Source organism: Hemiscyllium ocellatum, chromosome 12, assembly GCF_020745735.1.
Source record: "Hemiscyllium ocellatum isolate sHemOce1 chromosome 12, sHemOce1.pat.X.cur, whole genome shotgun sequence".
Lineage (NCBI taxonomy): Eukaryota > Metazoa > Chordata > Chondrichthyes > Orectolobiformes > Hemiscylliidae > Hemiscyllium > Hemiscyllium ocellatum.
In genome coordinates, this window is record NC_083412.1 from 45610139 (window position 1) to 45634050 (window position 23912).

The following is a 23912-nucleotide window of genomic DNA, read 5'->3' on the forward strand; positions in this document are numbered from 1 at the left end:
TGAGCAGATCTTGGTCTTTGCAAAGATGTAGGTTAGCAGAATTTTCAATGACTTCAAGTACCTGAAATGGGGGGAGCCAACCAGAAGTTGACAAATCAAGTTTATAGACAATGTAGAATAAGTCTTCTCGAACCATACAGTTGAGGCAGCATCAGACTAGCAGTGCTGTGGGAATGCAAGTAGTCAGTTTTATATTAGAAACCATACAGCATTGGAACTTTAGTTCATGGTCAACTAGAATCTAGAGTTAGGAGCCATATTGGTTCAGGCTCAGAATATGACCACTGGAGAGGCTTATATGTGAGGGATCAAGAGATAAGGTAGCATTCAGGTAGAACTGAGTGTTATCATAGTAGTTCTAGAAAACAATAATTTTTTCAGGTAGTGTCAACTGGAAGCAAAATACAGATGAGAAATGTGAAGGAACTGAGGCCACATCCTAGGGGAGCTCCAATGGTAATGATACTGGATTAGAAAGACATGTTTCCTGCCAAAATAATTGACTTAATGATCAGTAGAATTCCACGACACCTTAGTTGCATATGTGCTTTCTGTCTACTTGAGCATTACTTTTTTTATAACTTTGCACAAACATAACTTTGTACCCACATCTTTGGGTCAACAGAAGGCTTCAGATAATTTGGTCAGGAAGCCACTTCCAACCAGTTTTGTTTGTTACAGTTTAGTCATTGATTTGCACCTTCAAAGACTCCATCTTACATTTACGTTCATCTTTGAAGTGGAGCATCAAACTAGATTCTTTTCCAGAATGTGAAAGTCAAGAAATTTGCCAATCTACACTACTATATGCTGCAAACCTACTTTCACCAGTCAAGAAATGCATTTTGGCATCTGATAGTTTCATGTACTACAACATTGCCCTTATCAGTAATCTCATGAATGGATTCCTTGTCATCTACTAAGAGCAAAGCATTGTTGCCAAGGTAGATAGTATAAAAACTATCATGCTCAAAAATGGTTATCTTGACCAAAAACTTCACTTCTAGATATAATGCAAAGTCATAGAAGTGCTGAGGCCATGACTTCAACCATGAAAGATGCCTAGTTTATTTCAGATTAAACTGGAATGCAAGGCACTTCAAAAAATTGATCAACAGGAAAACTAGCTATCACATGCTGCTACATTGCAGTAATCACATGAATTGTATTCTCCACTAACAGCTGATGCTGTCATGTCAAAAATATTATGTGTTTACTGCACAAATGATTAATATGGTATATAGGTTATCGTGGCATTGAAGCCATGTGTGAAGGCTTTATATCCCAATGACTGTCAGATCATATCAACATGTCTTTTTGAAAATGCACAGCCGCTTACAGCTGAACTAAACAAGCTCATCCCTTCAAATTTCAGAGCATGATCTCCAACATTGATTTTACTATTGGGGAACATTTACTGAATAATCCTGACTTCATCTATAATTGCAAAAATTGTTGGTTAAGTTCACAGTGTGAGTCACTTGTGAATACTAGAATCTATGTTTATTCACATTAGAATGGTAAAGGATCAGAACCCTAAAATATTGTGATGACTTTTACTTTTAATTTCAAAATCTGTTTTTAGTTCCAAAAACTCTGCTACAGAAAAATATTTTTTAAACATGTAAATTTAATGACTGTGCTACGATCCCAGATGATGCTACTGTTGGACAAGTCAGATCCCAGATTGAAATCTGGATAGATACATTTATTTTAATGTGATGGTCTTCCACTGAAACTTAAAGTCACAAGTCTGCAAATTTTGTTTTATCAGTAAAACAGAATTGCTGACACAAGACACTTTTTTTTGAGAAAAACTAAACTATCTAAATGTACCGTGTTTGGATAACTTCAAAATGCCCAGTAAAATAAAACCACATCCATTCTCCAACACCACCACATTATAGTTAGAGAGAAATTAAAGAGAAATTTTCCTTTCTTTTCAAATTTTAGGTTGACTTAACTGCTTCTTTTCAGTTCCAGTCCTATGAGCTGCAAGGCCTTTTTTTTGGCTGACATAACTAAGTTCTCAGAGTTTCTCAACCTTGAATAGACTCTGCAGGTTTCTAACTAAATACCTGACAAGTGGAAGTTTTCACAACTATGCTGTTTCACTAAGATAACTTATTTTCTTAATTGCTCTCTATAGTCTCCTTTATGACAAGGGCTTTTATTAGCTTTGGATCCCAAGTGGGACCTCTTTGAATTAAAATTGTGCTTGAAAAAATCTTGCATATCAGAGCTTCTGATAGGCTAATTACTTAACTATTGTTTTTTTCCCCTGTTGTAAATTGCATAAGTAAAACAAATTTCCATGTAAACTGCAACAATCCTTCAGTAATTTGATCTTTGACCTGAAGTAGTTTAAAATCATGGTTCCTCAGTGACGGACCTGGTTAATTCTTTAACTGCTTCACACAAACAGATCTCACCAATGTGAGTCCAAACTCTTGAAGAAAAAAGCAATTATATGTAATTTTAATCACAGCTGTCTGCTGAACTCCTGTATGAAGCCAGTGTTGTGTCATTCCTGTACAGACACAGGAAACTTCAAACAGAGACAGACTTATCAAAACTAAGGTATAATAAGTGGGGCTTAATAATCTGTCGTCGCACCCGACCCCTCTCAGCAGAAAGCCATTTTTTAAAAGTTCATTTGTGGGATGTGGCCATTTCTGGCTGGCCAGTACTTATTGTCCACCCTTATTTGCCCTTGAGAAGGTGATACTGTGCTGCTGTGGGTTGATCCACAATGCCATGAGGGAGGGATGATGTGGAGGTGTTCGTGTTGGACTGGGATGGACAGGGTAAGACGTTATGTGACACAAGGTTATAGTCCAACAGGTTTATTTGAAATCGCAAGCTTTCGGAGTGCTACCCCCTCGTCAGATGAAGTGAAGAAAAACACACAGGCACAGAATTTAAAGGCAGAGAGATCAATGAACAGAGAGATCAAAAGATCATGGAAATGGTGTGATTGGAGTATTCATCTGGCTGATCCAGATGATCAGCCTGACATCACTCCACTCACACTATATTTATGATCTTTTGATCTCTCTACCTAAAATGTCTTCTATTCCTGTATGCTTTCACTTCACCTGATAAAGGAACAGCCTTTCTAAAACTTGTGATTTCAAATAAACCTGTTGGACTATAACCCAGTGTCATGTAAATTATGGCCTAGAGGGAAGGAAATCCAACATCTTGACAAAGCAATGGTGAAGGAACAGCAATTTATTTCCAAGTCAGGATGGTTCGTGGTTTGGAGGAGAACTTGACAGTTGTATGTTCCCATATATCTGACACTCTTGTCCTTCTAGATGGAAATGGTCATGGGTTTGGAAAGTGCTGCCTGAGGATCTTTGGTGAATTTTTATAGTGCATTTTGTACACACTGCAGCTACTGAATGTCTGTGGTAGAAGGAGTGGATAGCTTGTGCCTATCTAGAGATTTGTCCTGAATGGTGTCAAGCCTATTAAGTGTTGTTGGAACTGCACTCCATTCAGGCAAGTGGGGAATATTCCATCACATTCCTGACTTGTTCCTTGGAGATGGCGGATAGGCTTTGGGGAGTTAGGTGGTGAGTTAGGCATCACAGCATTTTTAGCCTCTAACCTTCTTTTGTAACTGCTGTGTTTATGTGAGTCCATTTGAGTTTCTGGTCAATTATTAATCCCTAGAACATTGCTAGTGGATGATTTAGTAATGGTCTGTTTGCTAAGATCCAAGTGGTATGATAAGGACCCAGAGTGGTTCAAGAATAAATATGTTTCTTCAAGGATGATGATTGCAAATGTAGAAGCAGTAGCACAGCTTCACATTCCACAGGAAGTCCTGGAGAATGTATGTGTTCTACTGAAGGTTTGTCCCAAACTTCAACGCAACAGCCAACCTGCTGACAAGCCACCACAGAAATAAACAAAAGTTGTATGGATTGAGAAATGCCAGGCAGCTCTTTAAAGGTTGAAGCCCATTTTAATAAGTTAATCTGTTCTTGCAGCTCCAAATTTCAACTATGCATCACATATTGCCATCAATCTGAGTGACATCAAGGTGAAGGCTTTTCTTCTTTAGGAATATAAATCTGAAAAAAAAAGACACCAATTGGAGACTTCTTCTAAAATCGAAATAAACATCTGAAATGGCACTTTACAGTAAGAAAGAAAACCTTGATGTATTATTGGCTCCTAAAATATTGTGAGATATTTGTTTAAAACGTATGCAGAGAGACTACAGTCTTTACTGCCAACAATGTGATTACTATTGTGGAAAGGTGTAAGAGCCAGCACACCTAGTTATTGTATTGGAGCTTGTTTCTACAACTATACTACTTACAATTTACCAGAATTATGGGTGATTTTTATGTGATTGATGATGTTCTGTCCAAACTTAAGGAGACCTGATTTGAACCAAGGACTTGATTGACAAAGGGTAGAGGTGTGTGTGTGTGTGTGTGTGTGTGTGTGTGTCTGTGTGTGTGTGTGTGTCTGTGTGTGTGTGTGTGTCCGTCCGTCCGTCCGTCCGTCCGTCCGTCCGTCCGTCTATTGTCCAGGGGTATGTTACATTGATGGATCAGAACTCCAAAGCATTAACAGACTTTTTACTTACTTTTAACCTTAAAATGTGTATTCTTAAAGAAAAGCATTACTGTAGTAAAATAAAAACTGTGGATGTAAACTCAATGACCGTTTAGCCCAGTCCTGTGTGAAGCCAATGGAATGTTGTACACATAAAGAGTCAGAGAAAATTCAAACAAGGAAAGCATTAACAAATAAGATCAATAGACAATAGGTGCAGGAATAGGCCATTCAGCCCTTCAAGCCTGCACCGCCATTCAATATGATCATGGCTGATATTCTTAATTAGTATCCTCTTCCTGCCTTATCTCCATAACCCTTGATTCCACTATCTTTGGGAGCTCTATCCAACTCTTTCTTAAATGAATCCAGAGACTGGGCCTCCACTGCCCTCTGGGGCAGAGCATTCCACACAGCCACCACTCTCTGGGTGAAGAAGTTTCTCCTCATCTCTGTCCTAAATGGTCGACTCCGTATTTTTAAGCTGTGTCCTCTGTTTCGGCACTCATCCATCAGCGGAAACATGTTTCCTGCTGCCAGAGTGTCCAATCTTTTCATAATCTTATATGTCTTAATCAGATCCCCTCTCAGTCTTCTAAACTCAAGGGTATATAAGCCCAGTCGCTTCAGTCTTTCAGTGTAAGGTAATCCCACCATTCCAGAAATTGACCTCGTGAACCTACGCTGCACTCCCTCAATAGCCAGAATGTCTTTCCTAAAATTTGGAGACCAGAACTACACACAGTACTCCAGGTGTGGTCTCGCCAGGGCCCTGAACAGCTGCAGAAGCACCTCTTTGCTTCTATATTCAATTCCTCTTGTTATGAAGGCCAGCATGCTATTAGCCTTCTTCACTACCTGCTGTACCTGCATGCTTGCCTTCATTGACTGGTGTACAAGAACACTCAGATCTCTCTGCACTGCACCTTTACCTAAATTGATTCCATTTAGGTAATCTGTCTTCCTGTTCTTGCCATCAAAGTGGATAACCATACATTTATCCACATTAAACTGCATCTGCCATGCATCTGACCACTCACCTAACTTGTAATATCCTAACATCCTCATCACATTTCACCCTGCCACCCAGCTTTGTATCATCAGCAAATTTGATAATGTTATTGCTAATACCATCTTCTATATCATTAACATATATTGTAAAAAGCTGCGGTCCCAGCACGGATCCCTGCGGTACCCCACTGGTCACTGCCTGCCATTCTGAAATGGAGCCATTTTTCACTACCCTTTGTTCCTATCAGCCAACCAGTTTTCAATCCAATCTAGTACTTTGCCCCCAATACCATGCGCCCTAATTTTACTCACTAACCTCCTGTGTGGGACTTTATCAAAAGCTTTCTGAAAGTCCAGTTACACTACATCTACTGGATCTTCCTCGTCCATCTTCAGAGTTACATCCTCAAAAAATTCCAGAAGATTAGTCAAGCATGATTTCCCCTTCATAAATCCATGCTGACTCTGTCCTATCCTCTTACTACTATCCAGATGTGCCATAATTTCATCCTTTGTAATAGACTCCAACATCTTTCCCACCACTGAGGTCAGACTAACTGGTCTATAATTTCCTGCTTTATCTCTCCCACCTTTCTTAAAAAGTGGTACAGCATTAGCCACCCTCCAATCCTCAGGACAACCGACCCTGAATCTATCGAACTCTGGAAAATAATCACCAACGCATCCACGATTTCCCGAGCCACCTCCTTCAGTACCCTGGGATGTAGACCATTAGGCCCCAGAGACTTACCAACCTTCAGGCCTAACAGTCTCTCCAACACCAAATCCTGGCAAATATAGATTCCCTTAAGTTCAGGTCATTCAGCCACTGTTACCTCTGGCAGATTGCTTGTGTCTTCCCCAGTGAACACAGATCTGAAGTATCCATTTAATTCTTCTGCCATTTCTTTGTTCCCCGTAATATATTCCCCTGTTTCTTTCTGCAAGGGCCCAATTTTAGGTCCTAGCCATTTTTTTGCCTTGCACATACTTAAAAAAGCTTTTACTATCCTCCTTTATATTATTGGCCAGTTTACCTTCGTACCTCATTTTTCCTCTGTGCATTTCCTTTTTAGTAATCCTCTGTTGCTCTTTAAAAGCTCCCCAGTCCTCTGTTTTCCCACTTATCTTTGCTATGTTATACTTTTTCTCTTTTAACTTTATATGTTTCTTAACTTCCCTCGTCAGCCACAGCCGCCCATGCCTCCTCCTGGGATCTTTCTTCCTTTTAAGAATGAACTGATCCTGCAACTTCTGCATTATACACAGAAATATCCGCCATTGTTCCTCCACGGTCATCCCTGCTAAGGTATTGCACCATTGAACTTTGGCCAGCTCCTCCCTCATAGCTCCATTGTTCCCTTTATTCAACAGAAGTACTGTCACTTCCGACTGTACCCTCTCCCTCTCAAATTGCAGATTGAAGCTTAATGTATTATGGTCACTACTTCCCGATGGCTCCTTCACTTCGAGATCTCTGACCAATTCTGGTTCATTGCACAATACCAGATCCAGAATTGCATTCTCCCTGGTCGGTTCCAGCACCAGCTGCTCTACGAATCCATCTCTGAGGTACTCCACAAAGTCTCTTTCTTGAGGTTCAATACCATCCTGATTCTCTCAGTCTCCTTGCATGTTAAAATCCCCCATAACAACTGTAGTAACATCTTTGTGACAGGCCAATTTCAGCTCCTGATTCATCTTACATCCGACATCCAGACTGCTGTTTGGGGACCTGTAGATGACTCACAAGAGGGTCTTTTTACCCTTAGTATTTCGCAGCTCTATCCACACTGACTCTACCTCCCCTGACTCTAGGTCCCCCCGCGCAAGGGACTGAATATCCTCCCTTACCAACAAAGCCACCACACCCCCTCTGCCCGTCAGTCTGTCCTTACGATAGCACATGTAGCCTTGAATATTCATTTCCCAGGCCCTGTCCACTTGAAGTCATGTCTCAGTTATCCCCACAATATCTTATCTGCCAATTTCCAAAAGACCCTCAAACTCATCCATCTTATGTCTAATGCTTCGTGCGTTCATATATAGTATTTTTAATTTGTTACTGCTCTCACCCTTCTCATCAACCCCTATTTCACTCAACCTTACAGCATGATTCCTTTCTGAGTTTTCTTCCTCATTCATACAGTTGTCTTTCTTGACTTCTCTTGTTCTAACTTTCCCTTCAATTTCCTTTTTAAACATCAGTTTGTCCCCTCCCCCCCTCCGCTACTTAGTTTAAATGTAGCGGTGTTGCATAGAAAATCTGCCTGCCAGAATGCTGGTCCCTAACCTATTAAGGTGCAAACCGTCTCTCTTGTAGAATTTATGCTTACCACAAAATATACCCCAGTGATCCAAGAACTTAAATCCTTGCTTCCTGCACCAGTTCCCCAACCACACATTCAAGTCCATTATCTCCCTGTTTCTGGCCTCACCAGCCCGAGGAACTGGAAGAAAACCCGAAATAACCACCTTGGACGTCCTGCTTTTCAGCCGCCTTCCGAGTTCTCTGAAGTCCCGCTGTAGTATGTTCCTCCTCTTCTTCCCGACATCATTTGTGCCGACATGTACCACCGCCTCTGGCTCTTCACCCTCGTCCTTGAGGATTTCCTGCACTCTGTCCGTGATGTCTTTCACCCTGGCACCAGGAAGGCAACACACCATCCTTAAATCCCGTCTGCTGCCACAAAAAACCCGGTCAGTTCCTCTCACGATGGAGTCCCCTATTACCATGGCTCTGTGTGATGATGTAATGATGATTTCCCTTCTCAGCATAAAAGCACTTATTGCAGACAATTTCACCTTTCAAGAATATACAAAGCAAAGAGTTAAAAACCAACTGCAACACTGGTCTTTGGTTGTTTCTAATTGGACATCCTTGTGTGTGCAGTAGAATGCTGTGAGACACACTATTCTGAGAATAGCCATGAAAACCCCCCTGCCAGTACAACAAAGAGTAACCACATTCTTACTGCTGCAAGCCAATTCAAAAGGAATCAGAATGAAAACATTCAATAAACTTACAAAAACAAGTACCTCGAGACTGACTGCTCAGGTAGCAATGTCAATGTGACTGGTGTCCTACAGTAGTGCATGCAGTAATGGCTGTAGCTTCTTTGCATATGCTCCTCTTGAACAACTCCAAGACTGAGCCACAAATATTTTAGTTTACTTTTATCTTTTTGAACTCCCCTTTAATTTATACATATGTACAAGTGTTACATCATTATTTATTCTCATTTTTAGTAATTATTAACTCATTGTTTATTGGCTCCTTTTAAAAGATAAGTTAATTGAAGAAATTTATCGACAGGAGACAGGATTCATACTTAAATTAATCTTGCTGCAATCAATTGAAGAGGCTGGTGATTAACCAAAACGATGCAGGTCACCCTCTCCCAGGAATCTAATGATTTCTGGTATTCCATCTGAAACTCAGCAATTGAGGAACCTCACCCCAGTTTGGTTGTAACACACTCAAGTGGATTAGTTATCAGCTGTATGTCTTAAAAGAATGACTAGCAATGTAACGCAAACACACACACACACGCACAAGAAATTAGGGGTGAATCTAAAAAGATAAAATTAACAATCTATGGCTCAACCTCTTGTTTGTTATGAAGTACAAATACAAAGATGTTGTGAAAGAGATATGCCCGAAAACTGCACCTTTGTCATTGAGAAAAGGTTTATGGAATAGTCAATCTTTGCTGCACCCTATGACAGTACCCTGATCAATTAATGTCTACTAACCTGATTTGAAGTTAATCTTTCAAATGAGACAGTTACCAGTTGTTACGGACCAAGAGAGATCCCCTCAAAGCATTTCGAGAAGGTAGCCCAGACCCTAACTTTGTGAGTTGTTCTAAGCAGATATAAAGTGGATATTCCAGGAGAAAATCAACTGGTCAAACCACTTTATTTTAAACAAAACAGAATTTATGTTCAAGATTACTGAATGAAACACAAAGAACATAAAACATAGTACCGAAAAACCTATCCAATCCAAAAATCCAACAGATTATCACAACTAAATGATGCTGTTCCAGTTACATGCAATAATCCCCATAAACACCCCTTGGTACAAAATGTAAAATGCAAAAGTTCTTACAGTATAGAAGTCAAAGACAGAGTACTAGCCTGGACTTGCTGTTTTGGGTCCAGAAGCCTTTCGAGCCTTTCTTCACATTAGTGCTTGAAAAAAACAAATCAGGGAAACAACTGAGCTGGTAGAACTGCCCACACCCCTTTCATTGTACAAGTTTTTTTTAACTTGAAAGCCTTCTGCCTGAGGCAGTATCTGTTAGCTGTTATCAAATTGACCCTAAAACCCTGCACCTCCGACTTTTCAAAGATGCATCATTTATGATCTCTCTGAACAAAACCAAGGACTGCATAACCTTGTTAAAGGAGCAGTTTTGTCACACAGTTCATGTTACATCTTCATGCCAGCCATAGTCAAATTAGTCCACACCCTGTTTTGATGCTGTATCTGTTGTTGCTTCTATTCCCAAGTTGATTTCCTTGTATGTCCTTATCCTGATGTGTGCAAGATGGAAAACATTGACTGTATGTCTCTTATTGATAGTCTTTATGTTCTGGACTACCAAACAATTATTTTAGTTTAGGTTGTTTAAGTTTTCCATTTATGAATAATATTATCATTCTGGGATTAAGTTCCCAAAGGAATAGAATGGGCATTGAAAAAGTTGGATTGGTTTTTACACAACTCTTTTACTTAAAAATAAATGTCTATAACTCTTCCAGGAGAAATTGGTTTGGCTAGAACAACAGCAGTGCACTACAAAATACTGGACAGTCATTTAAACACCTGAACCTGCGACTGCTTCATGTCAAACACTTCACAAAATAAAATGCTGGGTATACCTGCAACTTAGTTTCAAGCAATCCTCATTACAACTTTAATGTAAATATTTGTTTCAACAGGTAACAAAACATTACATTTGGGTTCACTTTGCATTATGTTTAGACTTGGAGAATGTTGCAAGATAGCTGACACTGGAAATATGTTTTGAACTGACCTTAAATTCATTCTGAATGTATGGTAAAAGTGACAACCCCTCTTTCTGAATATTTACAACACAATTGTTAAATATCTTTTTGTGTCAGCCTTTACAAGCAAATATAGGATAATCAAAAATTCCTGTAAGGCAGAAGCCAGACAACATAAGCATTCTGCTGCCTGATCGGAACTTAAACTGCTGGAAACTATAAGTTTATATGTTGCTTCTTTTCTTTCATATCACCTAAAATGCAATGCTTTTTTTTTGAAGGATCTAATTGAGAAATCTGAACAGATATGATTAAAATGGGATCATTTTTATTAATAAAGGACACATTTATGATGACAGAGAAATATTTTAGCAATTGAACCCATTTTTGAATGTTATTGTTATGTCAGAAAATAAAACAGTCAATCACAAATTGAGCCATGTCTTGCGACAAGTACAATAGTACTCATTATAAATGCTGTAGTTATTTTAAATATATGACCAGAAAAGCCACTAATTCAGGGCTACAACTCTAACACTGCAACTGTATCTGACATAGTTTGTCTTTATATTAAAGCAGCAGCAGCTTCTTCAAGTTTTGATTAATTGGCCATAAAATATATTCATCAAGTACAGCTGTAGTTTATTGATGATGTGCCATGGAACCATCAGTCACTCTGTCAAAGGCCAGGCAGTGTTAGCTTAGATTAATAAACTCGAGGAAAACCTTCAATGCTAAAGCTTGGGAAAAATTCTTGTTTTATCTTTATATTAGATAAAATCATTTGAAGGGAGCTTTTTTCTCATTTTGCTATTTATGTCTAAAATGTAAACTTAAACATAAAGAATCTGTCGGCAAGTTTGCAATAATTATTGACCAGGGATGTCTTACTACTGTCCTATTTTGACCCATATTTCATTTGAATATTAAAACAAGCAAAATCTGCAGCGATGAGAAACCCATTGGACATATTTCAACAGATAGTGGAAGGTGCCATTGTCTTACCACATCACATGGTTGTTCTCTCATTTGAGAGAGGGTCACCAAACCTCCTTTGAGAGGAAAGGTTGAGAAGGAGAATTCTTTATTGTGACCTTAGCCAGAACTGAACCCACACTGTTGCTGTCACTGTGCTTTGCAAACCAGGATCCATTCAAATGAGCTAACCAACCCCGTTTCAACATTATAAAGTCAAAGGAACCCTATAACTTTTGTATAGATGCATCCCAATTCTGAAAATATTTCAGGATTTTAATTTTCTCCACTCTGCCAAGAAGTCAGCAAGGAAAACGTCTTGATATAAATTCTAAGATCTTAATTCATGTTTGTTATATTTGACTCATTGAGCTGCTCCTGCAACTTCATTCCAAAAGCATTTCGGTTCTGTCTTTCCATGTGGAGAACAAACAAACATTCCAATTGACTTCCTGACAGTTCCAATAAACAAACCCAAAGTATTTCTTTCTTATGCAAGATACTATTTTCATATTTTTCACAAGACAGGACGGCCTGATAACTAAATGACCCCCAATGTTCTTTGGCACAACGACCTTAGATGGTGTACTTTCCCTACTGCGCTTTGGCAGCAGCTGTCCCAAGCTTTAGAGCATCCCTCAGCACATAGTCCTGGACCTTGGAATGTGCCAGTCTGTACACCCGGTTGAGGTCAACTTCTTGCACTGGAAGACCAACATGTTTCAGGTAGACTATCTTGCTGCGTATCTACACTGTGAGCCTTCATGAGGGGTGCTGTCAAGGTGTGAGTTGTTTTACACCCTCAACTCAGACCTCCCAGAAAGTTCTGTGGTCTTAGGCCAATGGGGGTATGAGTTGTATTCAAATCATCGAATGGGGATGTCCACCACCCTTCGCCATTGCCATGTCGGGAGGTGTAGAGTGCACACACTTGGGCAATCAAAATGCTAGAACACCTGAGTGACACATCTCCAATACACAACTCTTGGGCTGGTTGTAACTGATTTGACTTGAACCTTTGTAACCTCTTTGATATTTGGTTTTACTGTTCTCTGCAGCTGAAAGCTGCTGGTCAAATAAGCTTGATCAATTTTGTTGTTTGGCCTGATTTCTCTAACTGTGGGTCAGTTTAGAGTGCCCAATTTTTGACCCATGGTCATTGTAAATTTTGCAAGGAATTTGAGATTGAGTATGGATTTAGAAATTGCCTGTTTATATTTAAATTTCCTGCTATTCACCATACAGACTACTTTTCCACTCTGTGGATATTAGTGCAATAAGTAATTGATCTTTCTTTATGAAATATGTAAGGGAATTTTTTTATTGAAACCTTCAGTTTGAAATATTGATCAAATTACCTTAACCACAAAATGAATTAGCATTGTCAAGCTGTAGCACTTATGAATTATAATCAATTGCAAAGTCAAATCAACAACATTTCTACCAATTATTCACTGGTCAATCAAACGTAGCCATGGTTAGGAAACAAAGAACTGCTGTTTGAACTTTGCATTGTGAGCAAATGTGATGAAAGCTACTGTAACCTGGATTCAGCATCCTACTTTACTGTATCTTGTTTCATGAGAGCATCTCTTTTACAATTACAGGGTTCATAAGAATGTTCTCCCCTATCCCCAACAGCCCTGATGGTGTGGCTTTGCCTGCACAAACAGATTCATCTGTGATGTTTATTTGTATCCAGATACTTTTGGAGGAAAGATGATTGCCAACTGAGAATAGTAAAATGGTGAGATGAATAAAATGGATGGTGGCAGTAAACAGACTGTGGTAGGCATGGTGCTGCAAATGTTGTCTTGTTCATGTTTGCAGGACCCCTGAGTTCTTTCAATTAGCAACCAACTTACATGCTAATTTGCCAATAATCCGTTTCACTCACACTTACAGGTAAAAGAAGACACATTTAATTTAAATTGGGGGAATGCAATTATTTGCATTCCTGTGACACATAATGACCAGGGTGAAAAATAATGGCTTAAAACCCTTCCAAAAGTCAAAGTTCAATAACGTGGACAACAAAATTGAACCTACAAACACGTTCATAACTAAACATTTTGAATAATGTTGGAATTATCTCAGCTATTAACAAGTGATTCCTTACTCAGTGATGGTGATGGAATTCTAGATTAATTTTATGACCCCGGTAGGGTGGTGACTTATCTCGGTGGTAAATGTGAGAAACATTTATTTTGAAATTAGGAACTTGGCTCAACATCTAATGTCTTAAACTTTAAAGGATTTCCAAGGGTATAAAGTCAAAGTTGACTAAAGTGCACTGGTAAAATAGGGTTAATCTTAAGAGTGTAGATCAGCAAAGGAAAACAAAACAAAATGGCTAACTAAAGTTTTCAAGGATGGTATCAAATCAGAAGAACATTTGCACAAGGCTGTGGAAATTCAGAGGTCAGAAACTGGAAAATGTTTAGAAGCCTAAGGCTGACCAAAAATATTAATGATTTGAAGGAGCCAGTTTTGACTTGGGTGTACAAAGTTAAAATTCTCCGAGTACAAGGTTATAATCCACCAGGTTTATTTGGAAGCACTAGCTTTCAAAATGCTGCTTCTTCACCAGGTGGTTGTGAAGCAGGACCATAAGACACTGAATTTATAGCAAAAGATTACAGTGACACAATGATACATTGCACAAACGTAGATTGTTAAGTCTTTCATCTTTTAGAATGATTTTGCTGGTTTCGGTTCTTTAATTTGTAGATCCCAGAACTTCTTTTAAGACTTAAAATGACCAAAAATATTAAAATTGTAGAAAATGAAAAATGATAAAAATTATTTTGAGAACAATGTAAGAAATTCTATAAACATTTTTTAGAAAAAATATAAAGCAGCTCAAGTAAACATTGATCACTTTGACTTAATATTAGGTTTCAACACTGCAAAACAAGAAATTGGAAGAAACTGGAAAAAAATTTTGTTTTATTTTTGAAACTTCCCTCGGAAAACAATTTGGGCAAAACAGAAGGAACATAAAACAATCAGTATCCCTTGACAAAAAAAGGAGAAATCTATTGGCATTAGTGACTGATAATTCTCGGGTCTTAAAGATAGTGGCTGCAGAGATAGTGTATGTGTTGTTTGTAAACTTCCAAAGTTCCCTCATTCTGGAAAGGTCACAGATGATTGAAGCCTGTAGATGCACCTGTTCAAGAATGGAGACTGTCAGAATGTAGACCAATTAGTCTAAATGTCTTTTGGAAATTGCTGGAACTATTTATGAATGAAGCACAGTAAATCTACAAGTTCATGATTTGTCAATTCACCTATCTGCACCAAAAAAGTAAATAACAACAAAATTCAACATCTGTGGACAAACTTGCATAAACTGCTATTTTTAACCTACTTTAACAAGCTCCACACTCTCAAATTTAATCATTTGCGGGGGTTCCCAGAAAAGGAGCAATGATTGTCGTAGCAGGACACTTGGCAAATTGTAATAGAAATTAATCGAGAAACATACTTTTTATGAAAGGAAAATTTTGTTTCGCAAATTTATTTGAGTTCTCTGAGGATGTAACAAGCAAATTGACTAACTGGAAAAGCTGTCGTGTATTTAGATTTTTAAAATTAGTTTTGTAAGATGCTATGTAAAACTCACGACTCAAGATACCAGCTTGCTGTGTTGGCAATAATATTTTTGCATGGCGAGAAGATTGATTGAATGACAAGAAATGGAATGTCAGGATGAATGGATCATTTTCAGGTTGGCAAAACATACTGAGTGAGATACTCCCTGCATCAGTGTTGGGCCTCAACTATTTACCAGCCATGTTGATAAAATGGATGAAAGGATCGAGTGTCATGCAGTCAATTTTGGAGATTACACAAAGAAAGGTGGGAAAGTAAGACATGAAGAAGATGCAGGACCTGAATCTTCTAAAGTGGGCCATCACCATTGAATTGTCCCTCCACTCCTATTTTTGAATGTCCCACCAGAGCTCTGCAATTCTGTCTGATTTCTCCAGATATGTGGAGTGCACAAGGAACTGATTTTTTTTTGTCGCACTGGATTGTTGGGAAAGGATAAGCAATAGCTTTTCGTTTTGGTAGTTGAGGGGTGGCAGGGGGTGGGGAGGGGGAGAGAGAGAGAAAAGGGTCAGGTTTATTTGGTTTGATTGCTGGTTTCAGTTTTGGTGTTCAGTTCAGCTTGACTGGGGAGACCAGGTATTTAAAAAAATAACATTTCCAGGGTAAGTACTTTGTACGCTCCCCGTATCTCTGACTTTCAGCTCTCATGGAGGCTCCAAGGTTATGAAATCAGTTCATTAGAAATTTAAAATTCCTGGACAGTGACAGCCTTTCTGTTTATGTCAGGACTCCCACAGTGTCTGAACGCACAACTTATGTGTGGACATTTATCTGTTGGACATTACAAGATTGAGGCCAGAATATTCTGAGGGGGCTTGATAGGATATATTCTGAGAGGATGTTTTCTCTTATGTGGGAATGTAGAGCTAAAGGATAGAATTTCAGAATAATGAATCTCTCAGAAAAGATAAGGATCGGGAGTAATTGCTGAACTTAGAGAGTCATGAATCTGCTGAATTATCTACTCCAGAGTCCATTAGAAGGTTATTGAATGTATTCAATGTTGAGTTAATTAGATATTTGATTTGCAAGATTCAAGTTATGAAGACAAATAGGAAAATGAAGTTGCGCTGAGATCAACCATGATCTTGATAAATTATAAACTTGACCAGAGAATCACATGTCCTATGTCTGCGCTGATTCATTAAGTTGTTTTGTTCTGAAACTTCCCTTGATGTCCTTCCTCCAGCATTTCTGGGTTCCCTTTCATCCAAAAGACATGATCTAGACTTTGAAAAGCACAATTCAACCTTTGAATTCTAGTTTTTTTCACTGGCTCTATAGAACTGTGAAAATTACCAGCATTTTCTGATTTATTTTCAGTGTTACTAAGCTGTCTTTTATTGTCATAAACTCAGAGATATACAGAATGGAAATAGACCCTTTGGTCCAAGCTGTCTATGCCAAAGAGATATTCTAAATAAATCTCGTACCATTTGGCAGCATCTGACCCATGTTCTTCTCAACCCTTCCTGTTCATATACCCACCCAGACCCCTTTTAAATGTAGTAGTTGTACCAGCCTCCAACACTTCCTCTGGCAGCTCGTTCCATGCACACACCACCCTCTGTGTGAAATGGTTGCCCCTTCAGTCCGTTTTAAATCTTTCCCCTCTCACCTTAAACCTATGCCCTCTAATTTGGACTCTCCCTCCCCAAGGGAAAAACTTTGTCTATTTATCCGATCCATGCCCCTCATGATTTTATAAACCTCTGTAAGGTCACCCCTCAGCCTTTGACGGTCCAGGAAAAACAGCCCCAGCCGACCCAGCTTGTCCCTATAGCTCAAACACTCCAACCCTGGCAACATCCTTGTATATTTTTCCTGAACCCTTTCAAGTTTCACAACATTCTTCTCAAAGCAGGGAGACCAGAATTTCACACAATATTCCAATACTGGCCAATCCAATGTCCTCTACAGCCACAACATGACCTCTCAACTCCTATACTCAATGTACTGGCCAATAAAGGCAAGAAGATCAAATGCCTTCCTCACTGTCCTCTTTACCTGTGACTCCCCTTTCAAGGAACTATGAACCTGCACGCCAACTTTCTGTTAATATTATTAATAAAAACTGGCTTCTGGTTTTGTGGGTAAAAATACTAAGTATACCACAAACAGATGCAGACCACAAGATTCCAGGTTCATATCTAGGTCTGTACTGAGATAACTGACTTGTGTAAAAGCAAAAGTTGTGGTCCTATACATGAGCTTGTGGTTTACACTTCTATCGAGTGATCCCTGCTGAAACATCTCTGCAAATGGATTGAAGTAAATTGAAAATATAATCTAGCCTTCCTTTCGCCGTATAGAATTTCTTCCAACAAATCCCTCCTAGAAATCTTGTCTAAGTTCATTTCTTTGGCCAAAATGTTGTCACCCTTTCTCATTTCCAGAAATTGCATTAATTTACATTATTAGCGAATTTGATTCACTCAATGTGATATCATGGAAGGACCGAAGGCATGAGATACTGCAAAGTCTTTAGGTCCTGGCATACTTCTGAAGAAATGGCTTCCAGAATTTGATTTGGTCCAAGCCAAGCTGTTTGAGGGCATTCAAACAAAAATGGCAGCCACCCAATAATGTGGAAAATTGTCCAGATACATCCCGCACAAATCCAACCTGACAATTTCCACATCATCAGTCTATTCTTGATCATCAGTAAAATAATGTAATGTGTCATCAACAGTATTTTCAGGAAACATTTACATGATCTAGTCAAAATATTACAGATGCAGGAAATCTGAAACAAATGCAGAGAATGCGGGAAAAAAACTCAGCAAATCCAGGTGGATCTGTAGAGAGAGAGAAACAGAGTTATTTTCAGGATATGAGCAAATCAGGCAACATCCAAGGAGCAGGAGAACCAACATTTCATATCTGATGAAGGACTTATGCCTGAAACGTCAATTCTCCTGGTCCTCAGATGCCGCCTGATTTGCTGTACTTTTCCAGCACCACACTCTCGACTCTGATCTCCAGCATCTGCAGTCCTCACTTTCTCCTTATTTTTAGGATATGATGTTCAGCAGTATTCAGCATCATTCACAACTCCCTAAATATTGAAGGAATCCATGTTAAAATGCCATAAGATCTGGACAATACTCAGGTTTCAGCTGACAAGTGGTAAGTAATATTCTTGCAACACAGATTCTAGTCAAAAGCCATCTTCAATAAGATGAACTAACTAACATCCCTTTGATATTCAGTGGTATGACCATTACTGAATCCTCCACAATCAACATTCTGGGGGCGGCACGGTGGCACAAGGGGTTAGCACTGCTGCCTCACAGCACCTGAGACGCGGGTTCAATTCCCGCCTCAGGCGACTGACTGTGTGGAGTTTGCACGTTCTCCCCGTGTCTGCGTGGGTTTCCTCCGGGTGCTCCGGTTTCCTCCCACAGTCCGAAGATGTGTGGGTGAATTGGCCATGCTAAATTGCCCGTAGTGTTAGGTAGGGTAAATGTAGGGGTATGGGTGGGTTGCGCTTCGGCGGGTCGGTGTGGACTTGTTGGGCCGAAGGGCCTGTTTCCACACTGTAAGTAACCTAATCTAATCAGTGGTGCCATTGACCAGAAAATCATCTGGGCTACAAGGGCAGGCAAGAGGCTAAAAAATACTCCTGACTCCCCAAAGCCTGTCTACCATCTACAAGGGATGTCAGGAATCTGATTTGAATACTTCCCATTGCCTGGATGAGTGCACTTCAAGAACATCAAGAAGCTAAACACCATATTAAATGGAGCAGCCCCGTTGATTGGCAGCCCATCCAAAATATTCACTCACTCTACCAGTAATGCTCATTGGCTGCAGTGATTTCCATTACAAAATGCACCAAGGCTACTTTGATGTGCACATGCCCAATTCACAACCAGTAAATCTAGAAAGGCATGGGCAGTGGATACGCAAGAGCACCACCATCTGAACGTTCTTCTCCAAACCATTTATCATCCTCATTCAGAAGTATATCATCATTCCTTCAGCTTAGTTGGGTCAAAATCTGGGCAATCCCTCTCTGATAGCATTGTGGGTCTACCTACACTAATACACAGCAGTGGTTCAAGAAGGCGTCATCATCTTCCCAAAGGCAACTCGGGATGGACTATAAGGGATGAACTATAAAGACTGGCCTCGTCAGTAATGTTCCCATTGCACAAATGAAACACCTTGAAATTATTTTGAACTCAAAGGTACTTTATAAAAAGACGTTTTTGATGCCATTGATGCAACTTTTAAAGATTGTTCTCCTATAACACCATAGTTGCATTCCAAAGAAAACTTGTTTAATAGAAAATTATTTAATATAAATAATGGGGCTTATGGGAAAAGTGGGGTTGGGGAAGACCAGCAAGAAATATAACTTATGATTGCTCGAAAGTCACCCGAAAGTCTAACACAAAGTTTAGCACAGCCTGATTGAAGGTATAAATCATATTTATCAATGAAACAAAAGTAAATTTAACACAGTACATTTAAAAAATATATACTGTTAACTCAGGGACAGTGAGTTATCATGGTGCGCCAAGTAGACTCCCTCATTCCTGTTAAGCGAGCTCCATCACATATTCTCTCCTTATGCTCAAAATACTTTATAATATCGAGCTCCTCTTCCAGTGTTACAACTTTTCTTCTGCGTTCACCACCCACAATTTTATCACCTGGATGCTTCTTGCTAACATTCTTGTCACTATGCCCCTCCATTTTTTCAAAAAGATGGCTAATCTAGGAGTAGTGTACCTTTCACAGGAAGCTGCTCAGTGTATCTCCCACCAAAAGCTGCTCACTGTACAGTACCTTTCACAGAAAGCTGCTTTGTCAGCAACTGACATCGGCACATACGCAGAATAACGTGGATATTGGTGCATGCACAGAATGACTCAGGTATCGGCGCATGCGCAGATCGAAGAACGTGAAATGATCGTGACTGGAATCCTGCTTTGGCGAACAGAGGTAAGCATTCTCAAAAATGCAGTTTAATTCCTCAGCGACATTATAAGCAAATCGCGCTGCTGGAATGCGTGTTATCCGAGAACTACCAATACTCTGGTCTCCATTCAAACACATGAGTGCTGTATTGGTCTCAGAAGTTTCAGACCTCATACTTTTCCAAACAAGTTAATGTTAGAACCATCAGGAGAGAAAACAAGAACATTTACAAACAATAAAATTCTCTCATATGATAATGGTTTTTTAAAAAAAACAATTTGCATGGAATATAGACTCCCCATAAGAATGTAACATGCAGCGTTTGACAAAATAGCTTCTGACATTCTGCCGACAAGCAATTGAAAAGTCACAGTGAACCAAGGCACAGTTGGATTAACCACATCTAGTGTCATTCTGCAATTAATTGGCAAAGTAAGTCTCTGGATAAAATATGCATCTCATCACAGGTCCAAATGTTCTGATAGTTCTGATCAAATGACATTGAATAATCAAGCATAATTAATCTTCTGTATGCAATGATTTTAATTTTTCATATTAATCACTTGCCAGATTTTTTATGAAACCAGCTGGCATAGAAGTAAAAGGAAAAAAATGTGAAGTTTCGACTGGCATTTGGCAGCTATTACAAGGATACTGCATTGTATTTGCAGTTCAAAGCTGCAGCATGTATTATAGTGTCATTCTTTGTCCTTTCTGACAAAAAAACATGTCTGCTAGCATTGAAAGACAGATGTACTTGTCCATAAAAACCTAACTGCCAATGAATGTACATAAAAGGTTATGAAGTTGGATTAAATGCAGTACAGTCTCTGAAAATTACTTGTTCTTCCCTTCAAAACAGCAATTTTCAGCATAGATTTTTTAAAATAAAATTACAGAAGGTGTCTTTGTCACTTTCAGGGACAATTCATTAGCTCTCTACTGTCTGCATTTCCAGGGCCCAGTTAGCATGTCAGCACTTGACAAAAATCAACTTGCATCTTGGTTACTTCCCCACAGTTATTTTTCTGCACAAGACTTGCTCTCTCTTTGCTTCATGATGCTCCTAATGTGAATGAACTTTGTAGTGTTGATGAGAAATCATAAGAAAACAGGATTTTCAGTATATAACAAGCAGAAATGCTTTCATAAATTGTGTAAGTGTCATTGAAATGGAGAAAGGTTTGCTAGTGCTTGAAGTCAGTTGTAAGTAATACCTGAAAGAAATAAATGAATGAATTGGCACCATGAAAGTTATGGAAGATGAACAACAAATGTTATAGAAGAACAGGAGGAAGTACAGAGCAATGAAGGGTTAAAAAACATTTTTTTAAAATCATTTGTTCATGGGATGTGGTTGTTGCCTGTAAGACCAGCAGTTGTTACCTATCTGCACTTGCTCTTGAGAAGATGATGAGGTGTCAAAGGTGCATAACACACGGAAATCTTTAGTAAACATCTCATTCTGACTTGAGCATAGAGAGAAATCCCTTGATGAAACAATTAAAAATGGTTGCACTCAGAATCCTGAAGATCTGCATCACTGTCTTGGGGGCTAGAATAACTTGCTACCAACCACCTCACTCACCTATCTTTGTTCTAGGTGTCCCAAACAGGGTCAAACACAAAAAGAGTATCCCCTCATTCAACTTTGCTGAGTTTTCTGCATGTTGTGCTCAGTCAAATTTTGCCTGATGTCAAAGGTAGCGACTCTCATCTGACCTCTGGAGTTCAATTCTTTGGTTTAATTTTGAACCAAGGTTGCAATGAGGTCTAGATGTGATTGGCCATGCCAGGACCCAAACTGGCCTAGGTAAGCAGATTTTTGATGAATAGGTGCAACTTAATCATATTGCAAATGTTCCTTCCATCATTTTACCTCTTATTAAAATTGAACTGATAAGGCAATAATTAGCAGAGTCACATTTGTCTGACCTTACATAGACAAGAATTACATTGGCAATTTTCCCTATTGTTGTATAGATGCAAATATATAGCTGTACTGGAACAGCTTGGCTAGAGTTGTAGTTAGTTCTGGAGTACAGGTCTTTGCTCCTGTCATTCCACTCAGCATTTCTGGCTTTAATGGCTGCAGACTTTCAGTCTAGACTTTTGCATTATTCATTGGACTCTCTATCCCTCTCTCTCTCTCTCTCTCCCTCTCTCTCCACCCTTCCATCTCCCTCTCTATCTCCCCCTCTCTATCTCTCTCTCTCCCTCTATCTCGCTTTCAACCCCCCACCCCCACCCCCATCCCCATCCCCATCCCCATCCCCATCCCCATCCCCATCCCCATCCCCATCCCCATCCCCATCCCCATCCCCACCCTGACTGAGAATGATACTGTTTATAGAACCTATTCACCCATTAATGACTGGATGAGGTAGGGTGACAGACACCTGATCCAACTTATTGATTGTGCAATCACTTTGTCTAAATAGTACACTCGCATTGTTTAACTGACTTATAGTACTTTATTATGTCTTGAACAGGTTGTCACCTCATTTTGCGATGTGTCTAGTGCTGCACCTGCCATGTTCACCTATATTTGAAATTGAACAAGGTTTGATTCACTGGCTTGATGGCCATTACAGAAGAGGATATGCTAGATGACAAAGTTACAGATTGTTGTTTGATAAAAGTTTGTTTCTGAAGATTAACAGTGCCTTCATTCAGTTTTCAACTACTTTATCTATTCTAAACATATACTATGAAGCAGAATAGCAATGCTAGAAAACAGAATATTGAGAGTCCTCAAAGACTATTAGTTCCTCCCAACACAATCATGGAAAATGTGTAAAAGCAAATTACTGTGGATGCTGGAATCTGAAACCAAAAAAAAAGAAAATGCTGGAAAATCTCATCAAGTCTGGTAACATCTGTAAGGAGAGAAAAGAGTTGATGTTTTGAGTCTAACTGACCCTTTGTCAAAGCTTTGACAAAGAGTCAGTTAGCCTCGAATTGTCAGCTCTTTTCTTTCCTTACAGATGCTCCCAGACTTGCTGAGATTTTCCAGCATTTTCTCTTTTATGGAAAAGGTATATCTGTGAAGCATAGATGAATGAGGACAAGGCTTTATAAGACTTTCCCTCTTGTCAGTTCTCAGCATCTTCCACAGGCCAGTCTGGTTGCTGTGTCCTTGGTCAATTTGGTTAGCAGTAACACAGAAACTAAGAACAGGAATAGACCATTTAGCCTAACGAGCTTTCCCCACCATTCAATATAATCGTGTCTACCAAGCTACTATTGGAGATGGATATTGAACTCAAAGAAAGCATTTTGTTCCATTGTTACTCCCAATAATTCTTTCAGGGAGCATTCATCATGAATCATCAGCTGAGGGTGTAGTTGGAGCAGTTGGTGGTGGACTACCAAGAAGTGTCCTTAAAAATGTTTGACCTGGTGCTTCAAGAGTCCATGAGATCTAAAGTCAACGTTGAACAGTCTCACCCAACAAAGGTCACTTTGCTGCTGCCTCTGGTAAGTCAATCCTTTGGACAGAACAGAACATACCCAGGGATGGAGATAGATGAAGTATATGAATATGTCAGGCAGTTATTTGATTGGTCCATGAGTAGGATCTCATAATTTTGGTATTAACTCCCAGATGCTGGTAAGGAAGACGTGGGATTGACTTTCTAGATCAGTGCTGAATGGCTTGTTTGGCAATTTCAGAGGACAGAAAATAATCTGTTACATTTGGTGGTAATGAAAGGAAAAGGAGAAACTGAGTACAGTGATGAGACAGAAGCTGGGTGTTATACTTAACAGAGGGCAGAAGCAGA